This window comes from Pelophylax lessonae, assembly GCF_965119305.1.
Source record: "Pelophylax lessonae genome assembly, chromosome: 6".
Taxonomy (NCBI): domain Eukaryota; kingdom Metazoa; phylum Chordata; class Amphibia; order Anura; family Ranidae; genus Pelophylax; species Pelophylax lessonae.
In genome coordinates this window covers 25,195,425-25,218,192 of record NC_138773.1, presented here as the reverse complement: position 1 = coordinate 25,218,192, position 22,768 = coordinate 25,195,425, and the positions used below count along the sequence as shown (strand labels likewise).

The window sequence follows — 22,768 nt, the reverse complement described above, 5'->3', positions numbered from 1 at the left end:
TCTTAATTACTTTTCAATGTAAAATGTTAATTTTTATGTGACTGATTGATAATAAAATGTAATGTAAGCAAGTCTAATAGTTGCATTTCCATAATAAAGTTCTTGTATTACTAAATACGATTTACTATAATCTTTCATTCATTAAAAAAATATGCTGTTTACAAACTAAATCCTAAAAAAATTTAATCAGTTATAACTGGAAATAGATGCAAATTAGATTATACATTGTTAACCAATAAAACTTGCTAAACACATTTTCCAAATGATTTTCCATAAAATGAAACATGAAAAGAAGAAAACAAAGAAAAACATTAAAAAAGTAGGAGAGATCAGAATGACATACATATCGGCCAACATTAATATATCAAGTCAATAAATTCAGTTATGGAACTTAACAAAAATGGTAACCACCCCAACTGATAACTAGCTTTTAGAGCAGATTTTCTCAACCCTCATACCCTAAAGGAACTGTTGAATTAATTTTCAGGTTTAAGGAAATCCCTGCTAAAACAAGGGAATTGAAGGTCAGTGGAAAACTTCCCTTACATTGGTGGCCATTAAGAAGAATGCCCCTCCTACAGTCGTGGTCAGAACGCCACCCTTGCAGATAGCTGAAAAGGCCATTGGTGCCATGCTGCTGACTCTGCCACGTTGTGTTGGTCCTGAAACGATGCAGGCACCATCAAATAAAACATCAAGCAGCTCAAATAACCCCTAGAAACCTCAGGGGGAATCCTAGGGCTGCACAGAACCCAGATTAAAAATGTCTGTTTTTGAGGAAGGTGCACATGGAAGAGCAGCTAAAACGAGAAGAATTCCAAGTATGGATATTTTTATGCATAGTTACATTGACCGGCTTTGATCAATGTAACCATGAATATACCATACCTGATTGATGCCCCCTAGAAGCCAGAAATCACTGATGTAGACACCACTACTCCAATGATCTCCACTTGCTTCTGGGTCCCGGACTGATCGACTGCCCTGCTGCAAACTGAACACAGAAGGCTGGATGCTTAGTATGGGAACCATTCAGAGAATACTTTGCATTTTCTGAATGAATGCAAAGCATTCTCTAAACGGATGGAGTGGATATTGTTATATCACCGTGCCACCTCATCCAATAAGAGAAGGCATTGTATTCATTCAGTTATGAGAGCAACATTCTTCCCTGAGGCAGAGTGGGGTTTGGTGGGTCATTGGTTTATGACAGAAAGAAAAACACAAAAAGATCACTTAACAGCACTGAAGAGCTAACTTCTAATTTTAGGGTTGGCTGGGATGGCCAGGGTTGGGTGGAACTAGGTAATATGTAATAGCTAATTGGTGCCTGCACCAAATTGGCACTTTGTCAGAGAAGGAGTTTGTTTCCTTCTATGGGTCCAAACTTTAAAGATTATTATTTATTCATCTGAAGAGAAAACATGGAACTTTAAATAGATTGTTTGCTTTATGAAAAATGTCATGTTGGTGGTTGTCCAGAGCTTTCCTGTAAAAACCCTACAACCCTTGATTTTATTAAAGACTATAACAGCCTTCACTGTAATGCGAAGGCTTTCCATGAGATTTTGGAGTGTGTCTTGGGGAGATTGTTTCCATTCAACCAGTAGAGCATTTGAGATTTCAGGTACTGATGTTGGATGAGAAAACCTGGCCTCCAATAAGAGCTAAACTTTATCACAAAGGTGTTCAGTGGGGTTAAGGTCAGGGCTCTGTTCAGGCCACTTGAGTTCTCCCACACCAAACGGGTAAAAATATATCATTATGGAGCTGGCTATGTGCGCAGGGACACAGCTATACTGGAATAGATCCTTCACCAAACTGTTGGTACATGGTTGGCAACACAAAATTACCTTCTTATCTTCTGTTTATATACAGTTGTGTTCAAAATTATTCAACCCCCACTGAAATTGATTGTTTTGGCCAGTTTTACATTGATTTTGGTCATTCAGTCATCCTGCTTACAATTAAATCAAAGAGGCACGTGTAGCTCAGACAAATATAACATAACATTTATAATGAAATAACCACAAATGTCTTTTCTGTGCTCACATCATTATCAGTTTTATTCAACCCCCAAGTGACATTCAATCTTAGTACTTAGTACAACATCCTTTTACAGTTATAACAGCTTTTAAACGTGAAGCATAGCTTGACACAAGTGTCTTGCAGCAATCTACGGGTATCTTCGCCCATTCGTCATGGGCAAAAGCCTCCAGTTCAGTCACATTCTTAGGCTTGTGCACTGCAACTGCTTTCTTTAAGTCCCACCAGAGGTTCTCAATCGGATTTAAGTCTGGTGAGTGTGATGGCCACTCCAAAATGTTCCAGCCTTTAATCTGCAACCATGCTCTAGTGGACTTGGAGGTATGCTTGGGATCATTGTCCTGTTGAAAGGTCTCCCAAGCCTCAGGTTTGTGATGGACTGCATCACATTGTCATCGAATATTCCCTGGTACTAAAGAGAATTCATGGTACCTTGCACACGCTGAAGCTTCCCTGTACCTGCAGAAGCAAAACAGCCCCAAAGCATGATTGACCCCCCGCCTTCCTTCACAGTAGGCAAGGTGTCCTTTTCTTCATAGGCCTTGTTCTTCCTCCTCCAAACATAGCGTTGATCCATGGGCCCAAACAGTTCTAATTTTGTTTCATCAGTCCACAGAACACTATCCCAAAACTTCTGGGGTTTGTCCACATGACTTTTGGCATACTGCAGTCGACTCTTCTTATTCTTTGGAGACAGCAAGGGGGTGCGCCTGGTAGTTCTGGCATGGAGGCCTTCATTACGCAGTGTGAGCCGTATTGTCTGAGCAGAAACTTCAGTACCCACATCTGACAAATATTTTCTCAGTTCCTCAGCAGTCACACGGAGACTTTTCTCCACTCTACGCTTCAGGTAGCGCACAGCAGTCGAAGTCAGCATCTTCTTTCTGCCACGACCAGGTAGCGTTTCAACGGTGCCCTTTGCCTTGAATTTGCGAATGATGCTTCCTATGGTGTCTCTTGGTATGTTTAACATCTTTGCAATCTTCTTATAGCTATTGCCCTTCCTGTGAAGAGTAATCACCTCTTCTCTTTTCTTCCTGGACCATTCTCTTAACTTCACCATGTTTGTAACCACACCAGTAAATGTCTAGAAGGAGCTGAGTATCACAGTCATTTTAAAGCTGCCTAATTGGTGCTTATTAGGCTTTATTGCTGCTCCCTGACATCCACAGGTGTTTTTAATACCTGATTGAAAACACTTCAATGAACCTCTGTTCTTCAGAGTGGTAGTCTTTAAGGGGTTGAATAATTGTGTCAATGAAGAATTCCCAAAATAAACATTTACTACTGTATTACAAAACCAATTGATGTCATTTTAGTTGCATATGGTTCTTTAAGAAGTCCTTGTAGGATTTCATTCTGAATACAATTACAAATGTACACTAAATTCCCTAAAACCCTTTACAGCATTGGGGGTTGAATAATTTTGAACACAACTGTATATGCTATTTGGATTTGTGTTTTACTCTATTCATTTAAACAATATATAGAAAAACAAGACCAGAGATCCAAACAGACCACAATTAGCAAGCTGGTCCACATCTTATGCTTAGAGAATAAGAGGCAGCAGCAGTATGACCTGTACTGAAGACACTGATAGAAGAAATGGTTCTGCCTTCTGACAAAGTAATGCATTTTGAATATGTCACTGCAATTCATCTCCTCTCTTCAACACCCTCCACCTTCTCCTTGTTTTCAGGTTCTTTGCTTACTGACGGTCATCTGACTCCAAACTGCATCTTAGTAAAGGTCAGGATTTGGCATCAATGCTCCCCAACTATCTTCACCTTTCATCCTCCATAACTGCTATGGACATCACCATCTCCACCAACTCTATAAACACAAAAAAGGTCTCTTCTCCACAGTCTCCACCTCTTCCCTAGCAGCAAGGTATCACCCCTAAAACATAATATCTCATTCTAAATGTTGGGTATCTTGATATAGGCACCATTGCCTCCTTGGTTTCAACTTGCTGCTTAGCTCCGAAGGAAAGTCAGATTGCATTTTCCTTTTTAAGCAAAACACTAAAGGTAAACACTAGTTGAAACAAACTAGGCTGTCACTGGGATAAATGCATAAGCTGAGGAAGTGTTAGCAGAACTCTGGCTAAGTGATTATGTGAGATTATCCTGTTGGTCTCAATTACCTCCTACTTGTGATTTGAAAGATGTACTGTATGTAGCATTACCCCTTAAGAGCCACTGGAAATTGCCCAGGTTCTTTTCCCAGTAGATTGCCCTAAAGCCAGGCACATGATCACAGTCACACTTTGGGCCTAATTCACTAAGAGAAAGGAATAGAGCTGCTCACTTCTCCAAAACTAACTCCAATCTAAACTCATTAGCATCTTAATTAGGTGAAGCTGCCTGAGTTAAAACTTCAACTAGGTGCTTTAGTGAATTTGGTTTTGGAGTTAACCAAATAGTGAATTCGGGTTTGGAGTTAACCAAATTCCGTTGGTGTTTTTCATAAAAGGAAATTTGTCTATTCTGAATCACTATTACACAGCAATGTCATCTATTAGGTTTTTGTTTATTTTTTAGGTATAGTTATGTATCTTATGTGTTTTAACCTTTAGATGTACTAATAGCAGACTACACAGCTGTCTAATTATCAATCTTCATTCTTTATTCATCTGAAACTTTCAGGCATGTCTGATTATATTCAGCACTTTGGTGTAGTGGTCTATGCCCATGGACAAAGATTGTTAGGTCATGAGTTCAAGGCCCAACCATGCTAACACCCTGTGTGTTCACATTTGTGTGTGATTATTTTTTTGCCACATAGTAATACATTGGCTACATCACCTCAATTTGCATGTAAATGGCCACATATATTCAAGAAACAGACACGCATATGTGCCGGGTGCAATTATGCATTTGCCAAATTTCAGTATTTACAGCTGTCTAAAATTTAGGGAGGTGATGGCATACTTGGATTTGAACTCATGCTCTCAGTGTTTATAGATAGGAGCACTAACCACTAAACCATTGAGCTGAGCATGATTACCCTTGGAATATTTAGTCCCACGTTTCAATAGTTAACCACTTCCTTACAGGGCAGTTACACCCACTTCCTGCCCAGGCCAAGTTTCAGCTTTTTGTGCTGTTGCATTTTGAATGACAATTGCGCGGTCATGCAACCCTGTACCTAACCCAAATTTCTGGCATTTCTTTCACACAAATAGTGCTTTCTTTTGGTGGTATTTGATCACCGCAAGGTTTTTTTTTTTTTACTAAACAAAAAAAAAAGACCTAAATGTTTGAACCCTAAAAAAATTTGTTTAGTTTATGTAATAAAATTTTGGAAATCAATATGTTTTTTCTTGCACTGATGAGCATTGATGAGGCCACACTGGCAGGCACTGATGAGACACTAATATGCAGCATTGATGGGCATCTTGAGCACTGGTGGGTGGCACTGATAGATGTAATGATGGGCAGCACTGATGAGGAGGGCACTAACAGGCTCCCTGAGCACTGATTGGCATCCCTGGTGGCATGGGTGGGCATCCCTGGTGGCCATGGGTGAGCAATCCCTGGTGGTTCTAGTGGCATCCCCCAAGGGTCTGCACTGGTAATCAAAGAGCTGCCGATCAGCTCTCCTTAGAGTGGTGGATAGAAGACATGTCCCACAGTCGGTGGTTCTCCAAAATTCATTTTCAGCACTCTCAGAATGTAAGGACAACATGGATATGGACTCAAGCACAGAGGGTGAGAAACCATCGACTCCTATGTCTAATGTATGCAAGACTGCAGCCAAGGACAAAAAAGATAAAGTGAAGTCTCAAAGGAAGCAGCTGTTGCTGGGTGATTCAATCATAAGAAGTGTGGCGCTTAAAGAAAATGGTTTTGTGAGATGTCTCCCTGGTGCTACTGCTAGGCGAGATAGAAGACGTATTATTAAAATTGTTAAGCAAGCAAAGCAGGAAGGGGACGTGGATGTTCTTGTCCATCTAGGGACAAATGACCTGGCTTGCAATGAAGTGTCAGAGGTGAAAAAATCTTTTATCACACTTGGAAATGACATACAGGATTTTGCATCCACCATTTCATTTTCTGAAGTTCTGCCTGTGCATAATGTTCAGAATGATAGGCAGAGGCGCATAAAGGAGTTCAACATATGGCTTAGTAAATGGTGTCAAGAGCAAGGATTTGGCTTTGTTTCTCATGATAGCTCTACTTGGAATAGAAAGGAACTGTACAAAAAAGATGGTTTGCATCTTTCTCTCAAAGGAACAAATATACTTAGTGAACAACTCCAAGAATTTGCGAAAGAGTATTTAAACTAGGAAGGGGGGGGCAAAAGAGTGAAAATACAAGAGTCCAATTGCCCCCCGAAACAATGCCAGAACAGGTCAGAAGCACAGAGGTTAAGAAATGATAAGCTCAGAGTCCTGTCTACAAATGCTCGCAGTTTAGGTAAAAAAATCAATGAACTTGGGTCAATAATGGCATCTGAGAATGTAGATTTAGTGGCTGTTACGGAGACATGGTTTAATGAAAGAAATGACTGGGACATAACCATACCAGGGTACTCTTTATACAGAAGAGACAGAGAAGGCAAGAAAGGAGGAGGAGTGGCCCTGTATGTGAAAGATAGCATTAAATCTAACCTAATACAAGTTGGTGAGGCCAACATAGAGTCAGTTTGGGTTACGTTGCAGTTTGCTAATCATGCAGTAACTCGTGTAGGTGTGATATATAGACCACCTGGTCAAGTTAAAGAACTAGATGATCTACTAGTTGAAGAAATAGCTAAAATGACAATGAAAGGAGAAGTTATCATTATGGGAGATTTCAATCTTCCAGATATAAACTGGAAAACCAAAATAGCAAGTTCTACCAGGAGTACAGATATTCTAAATTCCCTACTGGGGTTGTCTCTGCAACAAGTGGTTGAGGAGCCAACCCGGAGGGAGGCCATTTTGGATTTGGTATTCACAAATGGGGATTCGGTATATGATGTCATTGTAGGCGAAACCTTGGGATCTAGTGATCACCAGTCAGTGTGGTTTAATATAAGAACTGTGAAAGAATCACACCACACAAAAACAAAAGTTTTAGATTTTAGAAAAACAGACTTTTCAAAAATGAAATTAGTCATAAATGAGTCCTTATCAGACTGGAACGGATTACATGGAGTCCAGGAGAAATGGGACTACTTAAAAGGTGCACTATTGAAGGCAACAGAAAATTGCATTCGACTTGTCAGTAAAAGCAAAAAAAGGAAGAGACCACTGTGGTACTCAGCAGAAGTGGCCCAAATCATTAAAAATAAAAAGCTAGCATTTTGTAATTATAAAAAAACCCAGAGCAATGAAGATAAGGAAATCTACAAGATTAGGCAGAAAAAGGCCAAGCAAGTTATAAGAACTTCTAAAGCGCAGGCAGAAGAAAAACTAGCTCAGTCTATGAAAAAGGGGGATAAGACATTCTTCAGATATATAAATGAAAAAAGGAAATTAAAACAAGGAATAACTAAATTAAAAACAAAGGACGGAAGGTATGTAGAAGAGAATAAAGGGCTAGCCGACTGCCTTAATGAATACTTCTGTTCAGTTTTTACAGAAGAAAAAGAAGAAGGACCTCCACTTGAAAGGATGACTAATGAATCGTTTGATGCATGTGTCTTTACAGAGGAAGACGTTCTAAGATTGCTGTCTAAAGTGAAGACAAATAAGTCACAGGGTCCTGATGAGATACACCCAAAATTATTAAAAGAGCTTAGTGGTGAGCTGGCAAAACCATTAACAGATTTATTTAACCAATCATTAGTAACAGGAGTCGTCCCAGAAGATTGGAAATTGGCAAATGTCGTGCCCATTCACAAAAAAGGTAGTAGGGAGGAATCGAGCAACTATAGACCAGTGAGTCTGACATCAATAGTAGGCAAATTAATGGAAACGCTATTAAAGGATAGAATTGTGGAACATCTTAAATTCCATGGATTGCAAGATGAAAAACAACATGGGTTTACTTCAGGGAGATCATGTCAAACAAATCTTATAGATTTTTTTGACTGGGTGACTAAAATAATAGACGGTGGAGGTGCAGTAGACATTGCATATCTAGATTTTAGTAAGGCTTTTGACACTGTCCCACATAGAAGACTTATCAATAAACTACAGTCATTGAGCATGGACTCCCATATTGTTGAGTGGATTAGGCAGTGGCTGAGTGACAGACAACAGAGGGTTGTAGTCAATGGAGAACATTCAGAACAAGGTCATGTTACCAGTGGGGTACCTCAGGGATCTGTACTGGGACCAATTTTGTTTAATATCTTCATAAGTGATATTGCAAAAGGCCTCGATGGTAAGGTTTGTCTTTTTGCTGATGACACAAAGATATGTAACAGGGTTGATGTTCCTGGAGGGAAATGCCAAATGGAAAAGGATTTAGGAAAACTAGAAGGATGGTCAGAACTCTGGCAACTGAAATTTAATGTGGATAAGTGCAAGATAATGCACCTGGGGCGTAAAAACCCAAGGGCAGAATATAGAATATTTGACACAGTCCTGACCTCAGTATCTGAGGAAAGGGATTTAGGAGTAATTATTTCAGAAGACTTACAGGTGGGAAGACAATGTAATAGAGCAGCACGAAATTCCAGCAGAATGCTTGGATGTATAGGGAGAGGTATAAGCAGTAGAAAGAGAGAAGTGCTTATGCCGCTGTACAGAACACTGGTGAGACCTCACTTGGAGTATTGTGCGCAGTACTGGAGGCCATATCTCCAGAAGGATATAGATACTCTAGAGAGAGTTCAGAGAAGAGCTACTAAACTAGTACATGGATTGCAGGAAAAAACTTACCAGGAAAGGTTAAAGGACCTTAACATGTATAGCTTGGAAGAAAGAAGAGACAGAGGGGATATGATAGAAACTTTTAAATACATAAAGGGAATCAACTCGGTAAAGGAGGAGAGCATATTTAAAAGAAGAAAAACTACCACAAGAGGACACCATTTTAAACTAGAGGGGCAAAGGTTTAAAAGTAATATGAGGAAGTATTACTTTACTGAGAGAGTAGTGGATGCATGGAATAACCTTCCTGCAGAAGTGGTAGCTGCAAATACAGTGAAGGAGTTTAAGCATGCATGGGATAGGCATAAGGCTATCCTTCATATAAGATAGGGCCAGGGACTATTCATAGGATTCAGATATATTGGGCAGACTAGATGGGCCAAATGGTTCTTATCTGCCGACACATTCTATGTTTCTATGTTTCCTCTACTCGCCTGTTAGGTGCGAACTGAGGAAAGCAGATCAACGGTGTAATGGCACTTCCAATTTTCTATGTGACCAGCTGTGATTGGAGACAGCTGGTCACATGGTAAAGAGACTACATCATAGGCTCTTTACCGGGATCGGAGATGTGGTGTTTCAGAGTGACACACTGCACCACCGATCGCCGCTCTGTGCACCCTCCGGGGGTGTGCAGAGCAGCCTATCCTGCTGGACATCATATGACGCCTGGTTGGGATGGGACAACCACTTTGTGGCTGTCATTTTACTATATGATGGTCAGGAAGTGGCTAATTACAGAAATCTCCAAAATATATATAGTGCTCAAATGCATGATCATTGTAAAATTGACGCTAATTTGTAATGTAATGTAAATCCATCGTCAATCACGACGCCCGCTGTCCCCTCAAAATTGGCAACAATAAAAAGCCGCTTAGCCTCTTCTGAGGCTCCCCGCCGTCTGCCAATTTGGATCTTCGACAGCTCTTTTCTAGGCAAGTTGCGGGACCACCCGTTTCCACCCCCTGGTGATCCTGCCCCCTTCTGACGTCACCTAATGGCACGTGACGTCAGACGGGGGCGGTGCCACAGGGTGACGTAACCGGGTAGCCCCACCCCTTGCCTAGAAAAGAGCTGCCAAAGATCCAAATTGGCAGACGACGGGGAGCCTCAGAAGAGGCAAAGCCGTTTTTGTGTTTTTTATTATTACTAGTCCAGCCGCCGTCGTGATTGACGATGGATTTACATCGAGGGACACTATTTTGGAAATTTGATTTTGAATAAAGGGCTTGTCCATAACTGTGTTCTGCTTTGTTTACTTCTTGAACATTTTTGGGTGAATGGGTAGGGCTACGATGTACCTGATACCCATTCACATGGGGGGGCGGGATCTGGGGGCTCCCTTGTTCAAGGGGGCTTCCAGATTTCGATAAGCCCCCCACCCACAGACCCCCAAAACCAAAGCCCAGGGTTGTTGGGAGAGGCCCTTGTCAACATCAACATGAGGACAAGGTGCTTTTGGGGGCACCCTCCCTATGTTGAGGGCAAGCGGCCTGGTATGGTTCAGGGAGGGGGGGTGCTCACTCGCCCCCCCCCCCCTATCCTGGCCTGCCAGGCTGCATGCTTGGATAAGGGTCTGTTATGGATTTGGGGGGGGCCCTATGTAGTTTTTAGGTTTGAATTTTGGCGTGGGGTTCCCCTTAAAATGCATACCAGACCTAAAGGGCTGAAAACCTTGAAGTTTGAATATGACAGACAGACGCTTGAATTGGTAGAAAATGTAACAAAGATTTATTTGCTAAAACATATAACATTTTGTAAAATAATAAAAATTAAACTTATACATTTTTAAAGAAGTTGGGCTGATCAGGGGAATGAGCAACCCCAAATAGCCGCTCAAACGCCTAATAGCGTTGGATGGCCCACCACATCCACCCTCGCATCTCCTCTATAGTTGGTTCCGTCACAACTATGGAGAAAAAGAGACAAGATAATTACCTGGAGGAAAAATGCATCAACAAAGGATTCACAAAACCACCACAAAAACTAGGCACTGTAGCATATTTGTCCTGTTTAACATACATTCTTGCTCAAACATGGTAGATTGATGGTCTACGTAGTCAGATTCAAAAGGTTAATTCAAAAAATGTTCAGGACACGTGTAAGGTGAATTCCTTGGCCAACAAGATGAAATTGTTACATGCAATCTCTATGGATATATCTACGTTGGGAATGATGTCAAATTCAATCCACACAGGGTCAGAGTTGGCTATTCACCTAATGGTTTGATTAATCAGGTGTGGTGGAAGGGAGGAGGCCCAGCTCCTAGGGAGCTGAGGTGTGGTCTCTCATCTCTTAGCATTGAAGGCTGAAGATGGTAGAGATGACAGTGGAGGAAGGTTTGGCCTAACAGGTAAATACTCACTAGTTTCTCCAGTTTTAGCAAACCTTCTCCCAAATGTGAAACAACTTTAAGGGGCCATAAGCATAGACAATAAGCTGTCTGTCGGGAAAGAGTTCTAAAGGTTCAAAAAGATGACTTTGGACTATATTAGCTGTTCCCCAAAAACAATGTAAAAGGCCTGCCATGCAAACCTCAACAGGTTAGGAGAAACCAAAATTTGTAACAGTGGTATGTGTTGTGTCCAATTGCTAGCTAGGCTACATGTGCACATATCTAGTAAAAAGAGAGTGGAGAGACCCACCACTATCAGGCAGGAGCTGGGCCTGTGTAAGGGGTTGGTCGTTCCTCTGATTAGCCCTTCTTTCTTCCTGAGAATCTGTGTGAAGAGAGATAAAAAAGAAGAAACCTAAGTTTAGCTATGAAATTCAAACAACAAATGGAGGAAAGGCAGTCATGAAAAACATCAAATCCCCTCTCACTTTCATCTTTATCCACACCATATCCACACTACCCCTTTTTGCTCTTTCTATAAATGTTCACCCATAAAACCCCCTTACTCTTTTGCACCTTTCTCTCTCTCCCAGGGGCATACCTAGAGCATTTGGCACCCGGGGTGGATCCTATATCAGCCCCCCCAGGCGGTCATGCAATGCAACACACATTGATGTGTCAACAAGTGATGTCACATGTAGCGCTTTCGCGCACTGCGGCCCAAAACCAGAAAGAATCCTCCTCCCTCTGCTAACCCCGGTGGCCAGGCCCCCCTCCTCCTCCAAAATCGGCGCTGACTGACCAGGCAACAGACAGAAACACATGTAAATCACAGTGGCATCACTAGGATTGCTGTCACCTGGCGCAGTAAAACATGTTGTCACCCCCCCGCCAAAAAATTATTTTCCGGTTATCTGAAAGTGTGCCAAAGAGGCAGCATGTGGGACTTTTGGTGCGCTTTCAGAAAAAGCAGAACAAAAATGCACAATCTAATATAAATCTATATGAATGCAGCTATTACTGCGGGAAAAATGTTGGAAGACCACCTTAACATTACACAGCCCCCCCCGTGGGCCCCTTTACATTCATACAGCCTCCCCCCCCACCATGGAACTCTTTATAACTTACAGCCCCCCTCCCAGGGAACCCTTTACATTATACAGCCCCCCCCCACCCCATGGAACCCTAGAGATTCTACAGGCCCCTCCCATGAACCATTTATATTATACAGCAAAAGCCCCCATCCCCCCATCCTGCCTTAATAGGACAGCAGAGCAGGAAGCAGTAAGTGTAAAGCAGAACGTGTCAGGGAGAATCATTCATCAGAGCTGAATATACAGCAGGGTGGGAACTGCCGAAGTTAACTTTGCTAGTTAACAGCAGGTGATTGTTTGCAACCAATCGCCTGCTCATTAACTTACAAAGTTAACTCTGGCAGTTCCCACCCTGCTGTATATTCAGCGCTGATGAATGATTTTTCCTGATACGTTCTGCTTACACTTACTGCCTCCTGCTCCACTCTCCTGGGTCAGTGAGCGGCAGCGACAGTCCTGGCCCTGGATGTCACCCTGGGGCTCCCTGGCACCCCCCAATGTTTGGCACCCAGGGCGGACCGCCTCCCCCGCCACCCTTGTTGGTACACCACTGCTCTCTCCTATCCTCTTCTCCCCCACCGATGTCTCTCTCTCTCTCATTGCTCCCCTCCACCCTCCCCTGAAAGGGTGCTTTAAGCATCTTTTCAGTACTGAAACTGGTTTTCTAAACTTCAACCTTCCTGTCACATCTATATAAAATATAATGGATCTTCGCCAAACTTACATTTGCACATTTGCACATAGCACACATCTTAAATGGGTGAATCCCATTAAAGGTACTTACAGTGGTCTCCAGGCAGCGGTGCACCCTCTGGGAAGGTTGGGCCAGCCTCGGCTGCATCCTCCCCCTCGTCCTCTTCCTCCTCCCTCCTGGACATCAAAAATAAACAATTAAGAAAAAAACACTAAAAATTGCAGTCCTACAAGTTGGAACAAGGACACAGAACACAGACATTCACAGTCAAAGTACTTAAGTACTTACAGTGGTCTCCAGGCAGAGGGGCATCCTCCCCCTCCTCCGCCCCCTCGGTGGCTTCCTCACCCTCCTCTTCTGCCCCCACCTCGACGGCTTCCTCCTCCTCCTCGTCTTCCGCCCCCACCTCAGCAGCTTTCTCCTCCTCCACCCCCACCTTGGTGGCTTCCTTCTCCTCCTCCTCCGCCTGCTCCACCATGGCTGAAGCTACAGAAACAACAAAAGCAAAGAAAACACCCTAAAAATGACAGTCCTACAACAAGAGAATGGACGGGGCTCTAGGTATCCCATTTCTTTAACGCTTGAGTGGTCATATGGAGCCTTTCAAACTCAATGGTATTTTGATTTTGAGACACTTTTTATAGTTAGCTTAGTAGTCTGTTACTTCATGTGGAATGCACAATGTCAGGTTTCCACTCAGAAAAAAGTCCTTCCTGTCAAGGTGGTGGTACACAGCATTCTGGGTAAGGTTGGGAAGATTCGGGGTCTTGAGAAGGACAGGTGGTGGCCTGGGGCCTACACAAAGGTGTGTAGGAATGTCAGGTCCCCTTAGCTGCTGTCTGTCCGTCTCTGGTCAAAGTAGGGTTGTGTTTTGTATAATTTATTAGTTCATGGATAATAAAATTATGTTTCTTTGTACATAGTTCTATTTATGTTATTTTCCGGAAAATACATTTTCTTTTCGGTTATTTGCTGATGTAAGTGTGTTTGTTTATTTATGTACAGTATCTCACAAAAGTAAGTACACCCCTCACATTTTTGTAAATATTTTATTATATCTTTTCATGTGACAACACTGAAGAAATGACACTTTGCTACAATGTAAAGTAGTGAGTGTACAGCTTGAAGGGTCCTTTCACACGGGCGTTCCGCATGTCTGTTTTTCCTCCATCCATTTGCGGATGAAAAACGGACATAATGTATGTCTATGGGCTAGTTGACGTTAGCGGATGACTATCTGCTGACATCCGTTTTTCATCCGTTCCATTAAGTTCCGTTTTTTGAGACGGAAGAGAACCCTATTTTTCTTCCGTTTAAAAAACGGAACGGACGAAAAACGGATGTCAGCGGATTGTCATCCGCTAACGTCCACCAGCCCATAGACATACATTATGTCAGTTTTTCATCCGCAAACGGATGGATGAAAAACGGACATATGGAACGGACCCTAAAAAGTGACATCCGTGTCCATTTAAAAAAAAGAAAAAAGTGACTGAACAAAAAACGGAGCTGACCGTGTGAAAGGACCCTAACAGTGTAAATCTTCTGTCCCTTCAAAATAACTCAACACACAAACATTAATGTCTAAACCACTGGCAACAAAAGTGAGTGCACCCCTAAGTTAAAATGTCCAAATTGGGCCCAAAGTGTCAATATTTTGTGTGGCCACCATTATTTTCCAGCACTGCCTTAACCCTCTTGGGCATGGAGTTCACCAGAGCTTCACAGGTTGGCACTGGAGTCCTCTTCCACTCCTCCATGATGACATCACGAAGCTGGTGGATGTTAGAGAGCTTGCCCCACAGATGCTCAAAAGGGTTTAGGTCTGGAAACATGCTTGGTCTATCACTTTTACCCTCAGCTTCTTTAGAAAAGCAGTGGTCATCTTGGAGGGGTGTTTGGGGTCATTATCATGTTGGAATACTGGCCTGCGCCCCAGTCTCCGAAAGAAGGGGATCATGCTCTGCTTCAGTATGTCACAGTACATATTGGCATTCATGGTTCCCTCAATGAACTGTAGCTCCCCAGTGGCGGAAGCACTCATGCAACCCCAGACCATGACACTCCCACCACCATGCTTGACTGAAGGCAAGACACACTTGACTTTATACTCCTCACCTGGTTTCCACCACACAGGCTTGGCACCATCTGAACCAAATACGTTTATCTTGGTCTCATCAGACCACAGGACATGGTTCCAGTAATCCATGTCCTTAGTCTGCTTGTCTTCAGCAAACTGTTTGCGGGCTTTCTTGTGCATCATCTTTAGTAGAGACCTCCCTCTGGGACGGCAGCCATGCAGACTAATTTGATGCAGTGTGCGGCGTATGGTCTGAGCACTGACAGGCTTAGGGGTGTACTCACTTTTGTTGCCAGTGATTGTGTTGTCACATGAAAAGATATAATAAAATATTTAGAAAAATGTGAGGGGTGTACTTACTTTTGTGAAATACTGTATATATTATTTTTTTTCTGTATATATGTAAATATGTTTTTATTATGTTGTATGTTTGTAAGATTTTTAACAAACCACAATTTACAATCTAATGTCCCCCCCACAGTCACACACTATTATTATTATATATTTATATAGCTCTGAAATATACCGCAATGCTGTACAGAGAACACTAGGCCAGTCACATCCGTCCTTGCACCAGAGGAGCTTACACTCTATTGTCTCTTGGCAATCGCATCCAATTATTTATGTCTCCAGCACATTACACAGTGCTATAGACAGGGCCATCTTTAATATCGATTTGACCCTGGGCAAACATGTTCTTGGGCCCTCCCAAATCCACTTATCAACTGTTTGCGGGCAGTGCGGGCTCAAGGGGCAGCTACTTTGGGCCCTGCAACAATGACTGGGCCCGGGGCAGCTGCCCCTTTTGCCCTGCCTTAAAGACAGCCCTGGCTATAGAAAGTGCCTAGATCCATCAGTGTCTGCCCTCAATGAAGCTCACATTCTAATGTCCTCTTTGCAATCATCCAGCATACAGATATGAGTGAGAACATGACAATTAACTAAAACACGGGGCGACAAAAATACTGTATTGTGGGAACAAAACTAAAGACGCCGGACCTGCAAGGTTACAGAGCTAAACCACTATGAATCTAACAAGAAACTACAGTTAATTTAAGTTAATTTAACTTAGTTAATTAAGGTTTAATCAATACCAATCTTTGTCTCATTAGGGCTGTACAATGGGATATAAAACCCAGTGTAATATAAAAATACAGTAAAATAAAATGGTAAAATGAAATTTTTAAAAGAATATCCAGCTTTCATTGTTTGATATTTATGCAACAAAGAAAGTAACAGAGACATTTTTTTTTCTTTGTTGATAAAGAGTTTCGATTCTCCACTAAGCTCAAGGTTTGTTATATTATCCCGCCCTCTCCAGGAAGTCCTTGTCACTTTAGCAATGTTGCTTGTTTTAACTCTTTTCAGACAGTTGTTCCGTTTTACTATTTCCACATGAGCTACAATGAATTTTATTAAACCTGAACATTTATGGAGGTTCCCCCATCCCCAAATCATATATTTTCTAAAAACAGAGGACCTTAAAGTGGAGTTCCACCCATTTTTTTCACTTTAGATCTATGTAATCCCCTTTAAAACGACTTTTACCAATGGAAAGTTTTTTTTTTTTTTGTTGCTAGTAAATACCTGATTTTCTGCTTTATTTATCCTCTTCTCACTTCTGCGTCTGGTCGGCGATTACGTCATTCGGCGATTCGCAGTGTGTGCTGGGATGGCATGAAATCTTGCATTATTACACAGGAGATGAGATGCACTGTGTGCTCTGCCCGCCTCCGCCCCGCTTCCTCTCAGTGAGCTGTATGTATGTAGTTTGTTGAGGTTGTGCTCCGCCCCGCCTCCACTCAGTGAGCTGTATGTATGTAGCGTATTCAGGCCATGCTCCGCCCTGCCTCCTCTCAGTGAGCTGTATGTATATAGTGTATTCAGGCCGTGCTCCGCCCCGCCTCCGCCCCGCCTCCTCTCAGTGAGCGAGGACTGAAAGCATTAGAGCTCACTGAGAGGAGGCGGGGCGGAGCACGGCCTGAATACACTACATACCTACAGCTCACTGAGAGGAGGCGGGGCGGAGCACAACCTCAATACACTACATACATGGCGGAGGCGGGGCGGAGGCGGGGCGGAGCACAACCTCAATACACTACATACATACAGCTCACTGAGGGGAGGCGGGGCAGAGCACACAGTGCAGCTCATCTCCTGTGTAATAATGCGAGATTTCATGCCATCCCAGCACACACTGCGAATCGCCGAATGACGTAATCGCCCACCAGACCCGGAAGTGAGACGAGGATAAATAAAGCAGAAAATCAGGTATTTACTAGCAAAAAAAAAATCTTTCCATTGGTAAAAGTCGTTTTAAAGGGGATTACATACATCTATGTAATCCAATTTATTAAAAATGGGTGGAACTCCACTTTAAGAATAAAAAAGATCTCCATCCCACAATATTGTGTGAATGTTGATCAAAACTATAATATAAATGAATACAATAAAATGAATAAGCCCTTTTAGGACATATCAAGAGCACCTTCAGGAACTTAAATCAGATCTCCACCCACAAGGTGAAGCTCTACTTGTTCACAGACCCCCCCCCCCATCGCCACCTACTTGGTTTTGATGAGTACCCACTCACACTTACGGATAAGATAACCATGGCAATCTCCAAATATGTCTGACCCCTCTTCCTTGCCTCCAATGCCTTCTGGGACAAACACAGGTCCCAGAAGACGAAAGGATCAGGGCTTTCCCTCTTTCTGAGTTACCCCTTTTCTCCACCCTACCCACCTCTGAGCACCATTCCTTGGTTCCAACCCCTACCCACCTGTAATGGAACCGCAACCCACACTGTACTTGTGGACTTCTGTCAGTATACGGCTTCCTCCCAGTCGTGAACATAGATATCAGATTTTCCAGCCGCCCCCATACAAAGCTAGCTGACAACTTAGCTTGTACTGGAAAATCTGATATCTATGTTTACGACTGGGTGGAAGCCATATACGGAAGTCAACAAGTACAGTGTGGGTTGCGGTTCCGATATACATCACCTCACTTTACTGCCCTTTTAGAGAACAAACATAGGTGGCAAGCGGTGGATGCTTCCTGCAGTCTGGGACATCCAAACTTCCACCGGGATCCAAGGTCCAGATAGCAGACGAGGAGAGGTACAGATATCAGCTGCCATGGAAAAGGTTGCAGTACAGTTGTGGGTTAGCTTTGTTTGAGGACGGCTGGAAAATCTGATATTTTCGTTCACGACTGGGGGGAAGCCATATACTGACGGAAGTCCACAAGCACAGTGTGGCTCGCGGTTCCGATACACCACCTCCCATTACTGCCCTTTTAGAGAACAAAGTATCATCTTGTGGTGATTAGTAATTTAAATGGAATTTGTCAATAATAACAGGAAAAGCAGGAAATAGGTCCCCTGTAGCCAGTAACAATAGAGCCCCCCCCCCCCCAAGAACAATAGACCACACGAAACAGGTTCCCTCCTCCAGCAACAATAGACCCCCCCGGCAGAAACAGCAGGTCTCCCCACAGCCAGCATCAACAGACTCTCCAGCAGCCAGCAACAATAGACCCCTCAGTCAACAGTAGATCTCTCCCAGTAATAAAAGACCCACCCCCAGGAACAATAGGTCCCCACCAGCAACAATAGACTACCTGCAAAAATATATTCCCTCCCTCTAGAATAGATCCCCCCAGCAGCCAGCATTAATAGACCCTGAAGCACACACCAGCACCCCTTGCCATGACATATATAGAGCCAGTGCTGGAGGTGCCTGGAACTGCTTTCCTCTGTATTCCTGCTGAAAAAAGCCCTGGAAAGGACCATTCAGAAAGCACAGCGTGACTCGCACATGCGTAGTAGGAAACTGGCTGTAAAGCCTGAAGGTTTCCCTTAGTGAGTGAAGATGTTGGCGCCTGCACTCGGACCTGTTTGAAGAATTGGATTTGGGTACCAATATCGCGAGAACCCTGGACAGGTAAGTGTCCTTATATTAAAAGTCAGCTGCTACAGTATTTGTAGCTGCTGACTTTTATTTATGTTTTGCCCAGACTAGAGCTCCTCTTTAACTACCTCAATACTGGGCACTTAAACCCCCTTCCTTCCCAGACCAATTTTCAGCTTTTAGCGCTGTTGCATTTTGAATGACAATTGCGCGGTCATGCAACACTGTACCTAAACCAAATTGATGTCATTTTTTCCCCACAAATAGAGCTTTCTTTTGGTGGTATTTGATCACCGCCAGGTTTTTTCTTTTTTGGTGCACAAATAAAAAAAGACCGAAAAGTTTGAAAAAAAAAACGTTTTTTAGTTTAGGTTATAAAATTTTGTAAATAGATACGTTTTTTCCTGCACTGGTGAGCACTGATGACACCGCACTGACAGGCACTGATGAGGAGACATTGATGGGGTGGCACTGATGGGGTGGCACTGATGGGGTGGCACTGATATGCAGCACTGATGGGCACTGATAGGTAGCACTGATATGCAGCACTGATGGGCACTGATATGTGGCACTGATAGATAGCACTGATATGCAGCATTGGTGGGCACTGATAGGCAGTGCTGATGGGCACTGATAGGCAGCACTGATGGGCACTGATAGGCGGCACTGATGGGCACTGATGGGTGGCACTGATGGGCGGCACTGATCGGCTCTGATGGGGGGCACTGATGGGCACTGATAGGCAGCACTGGTGGGCAATAATGGGCACTGGTGGGCGGCACTGATAGATGGCAATAACGGGCACTGGTGGGCAGCACTGATAGATGGCATTGGTGGGCAGCACTGATAGGGGGGCACCACTGGCAGGCTCTCTGAGCCCTGTTTGCCATCCCTGGTGGCCATGGTGGGCATCCCTGGTGGTCATGGGTGGGCATCCCCTCCCCCCAGGGCTGCACTGGTAATCAATCATCAGATTACCAGCACAGACCCCCCCTGTGATCAGTGAGTAATTAGAAATACTCACTGATCACCCCAGCTGCAGAATCGATCCTCTCCTTCTCCTCACACTGACAGGATCTGTCAGGAGGAGAAGAGATCGAAGCCGTTACAACGGCTGTATTGACATTACATGACGGCTGTGATTGGTCACAGCCGTCATGTGATCAGGAGGGCCAATCACAGGGCCCTCCTGCCGAGTCTTGTTGCTCTGTGTCCTAGGGACACAGGCACATCGAGATCGCGCCGCTGCGCGTGCTCGCGGCGGCGCGATCTCTCTCCTTCTGAAGGACGTTCCGGAACGTCCATTCAGAAGGACGAGACTCCCACCCGTCCGTATATGTACTATGGCCCGGGTGGGAGGTGGTTAATATGTACAGTCTGGAGCAAAGAAGGGAAAGGGAAGACATGTTTGAAACGTTTAAATACATCAAGGGGGTGAATAGAGAAGAAATGATGCTGCGCTAGTCAAAAGATATGCTGAGTCACATATGGCGCTTTTCCACAGTTCGGTACGGTTTGGTACAGTGGCGCTTTTCCACTACATGGTACGGCTCGGTACGCCTCGCTTAAACAGTACCACCACGGTTGGGGTTCCAAGCGGGCCGTACCTATACAATATCCCACAATCCTTTGCATGCAGCCTTGATTGTTTGTCACTACTAGCCACTGATTGGTCAGAGAATCGTTGTAATCCCACCCACTTACTACTTTAGTGGAAAAACAAACCGAGCCGAGTAGAGCCTATACAGTGCTGAAACGTGCCGACTCGTACCATGCAGTGGAAAAGCAAACTGAGCCGAGCTGGAGCCGAACCAGTACTTGCAGTGGAAAAGTGCCATTATATATCATGAGGCATATATCTACATATAGTAGTGGGCCAGGTGGGTAAAGTGCACAGTGCTAAAATAAATAATAAGGCAAGGATAAATGGTGTATTACAGGTAGACAGAGGTGTATGTGAAATGCAGTCAGACAAAGGTGTATAAATGAATGCAATCAAAAGATGATAGGCAGTTGTATCTAAATCACTGCAGTGGAATAAATAGTGTAAAACCATTAATTACGAAGGAATCATAAATATATACAAAGAAATAATAAGGGAAAACCCAGTAATGAATTTTCCAATAATAATAAACCAAAGAAAGGGGATAATCAGATTGGTATTAATTAACGGCAAATAGCATACAGGCACATGTTATGCTAATAGGAGCAAAAAAATGAATGAAGGGACTCCTCCTAATCATGGATAGCACACTGGTGAATTTAAAAAGCAGTCTGTGGGTAATGTTCAAATTGGAGTCAAATAGACAAAGTCCCTTCCAGCTATTTCCTCCAAAGACAAGGGTCACTCAGATCTGCAGCGGTGGATAATATGATAAAGAAAGGAGGCGCAAGGATCCCTGGTGGATGTGGCCACACTACCTGCTTACCTTACAAATTGCTGAAGGACAGCATAAGCTCCAACACTACGGCCGGTTTGTGCTACGGGAACCTCGTGTTACCTCCACACCTCTCCGGGGTTTGCTTCTGCAGCTGGTGTGTACGTCCTGACGGCGGTGGATGCTCGGAATGGATGGTTTTCACTGGCAGTAATAAGGCGAGAATTGGCTCCAATAGTATAATATTGTTTTAAAAAATGTATTAAACAAAAGGCTAAAAAACTCACATAAAATGAAGCCGCAAAGCAGCATAAAGGGTGTGGATGGTCGGCCGGTCCTCCGGCAACAGTTCCGATAGTCTATCAGCTGCCCTGCGTGTGTCGTCACCGTCACGTGACTTCATCAGGGTTTGCACAAAAGTTATTACGTTTACAAACTATGGGATAGATTTTTGGACTTTTTATTTATTTTATTAGTAATGGCGAGGATCAACGATTTTTATCGGGACTGCAACATTGCAGTGGACAAATCTGACACTTTCGTGATACTTTTTGGGGACCAGTGACATTAATACAGTAATCAGTGCTAAATAATATGCACTGTTCCTGTATAAATTACACTGGCAGGGAAGGGGTTAACACTAGGGGTGATCAAGGGGTTAAATGTCTTCCCTATTTGTGCTTTCTTACTGTGGGGGAGGATGGATTGAACAGAGGCACAGAGATGGAGGTGATTGAGCTTAGCTGAATCACACAATCTTTCCCTGCCTCTCTGACAGGAGAGCCGTCTTGCATTGTTTACATTCTAGATGGTTTTCCTGTCAGTCTAGCTGAAGATCGTGAGAGGTCAGCAGCGATCACACCCACACCTCCCACAGTCTGCCTCCCGCTGTGTCTATTCACAGTGGAAGCGCAGCTTCAGCGGCGCACGCAGCCCGCTACAACCTCTACGTGATTATGTGCAGCCAAGCCGCCCTGCCGCAGTAAATCTGCATGGAGAGGTCAGCAAGTGGTTAAAGGCTTTGGCTTGGCCCCTTAGTTCCAGTGAGGGGAACACTTAAGGCATCAGCATACCAAGACATTGTGGACAATTTCATGCTCCCAACTTTGTGGGGACAGTTTGGGGATGGCCCCTTACTGTTCCAACATGACTGCACACAAGTGCACAAAGCAAGGTCCATAAAGACATGGATGAGCGAGTTTGGGGTGGAGGAACTTGACCGGCCTGCACAGAGTCCTGACCTCAACCCAATAGAACACCTTTGGGAGGAATTAGAGCAGAGACTGCAAGCAAGCCAAATACGAATGTTCCTTAAACTGCTTTCTCTTTTGTACAAATGTATTTTTATTATGGACAAAATACCACATTATGGTCACTAGATGGAGCTGAGGAGCATAGGAAATATATACATCTTTGTAA

At 43.6% G+C, this 22,768-nt stretch overlaps 1 protein-coding gene across 1 annotated transcript in view; it reads left to right on the top strand.

Annotated features, from left to right (window-relative positions):
- The window catches only part of LOC309558502 (uncharacterized protein), a gene marked incomplete at its 3' end in the record, with an annotated part of 60,940 nt that overhangs the window by 23,651 nt on the left and 14,521 nt on the right, over window positions 1–22,768 (top strand). The window lies entirely within an intron of this gene.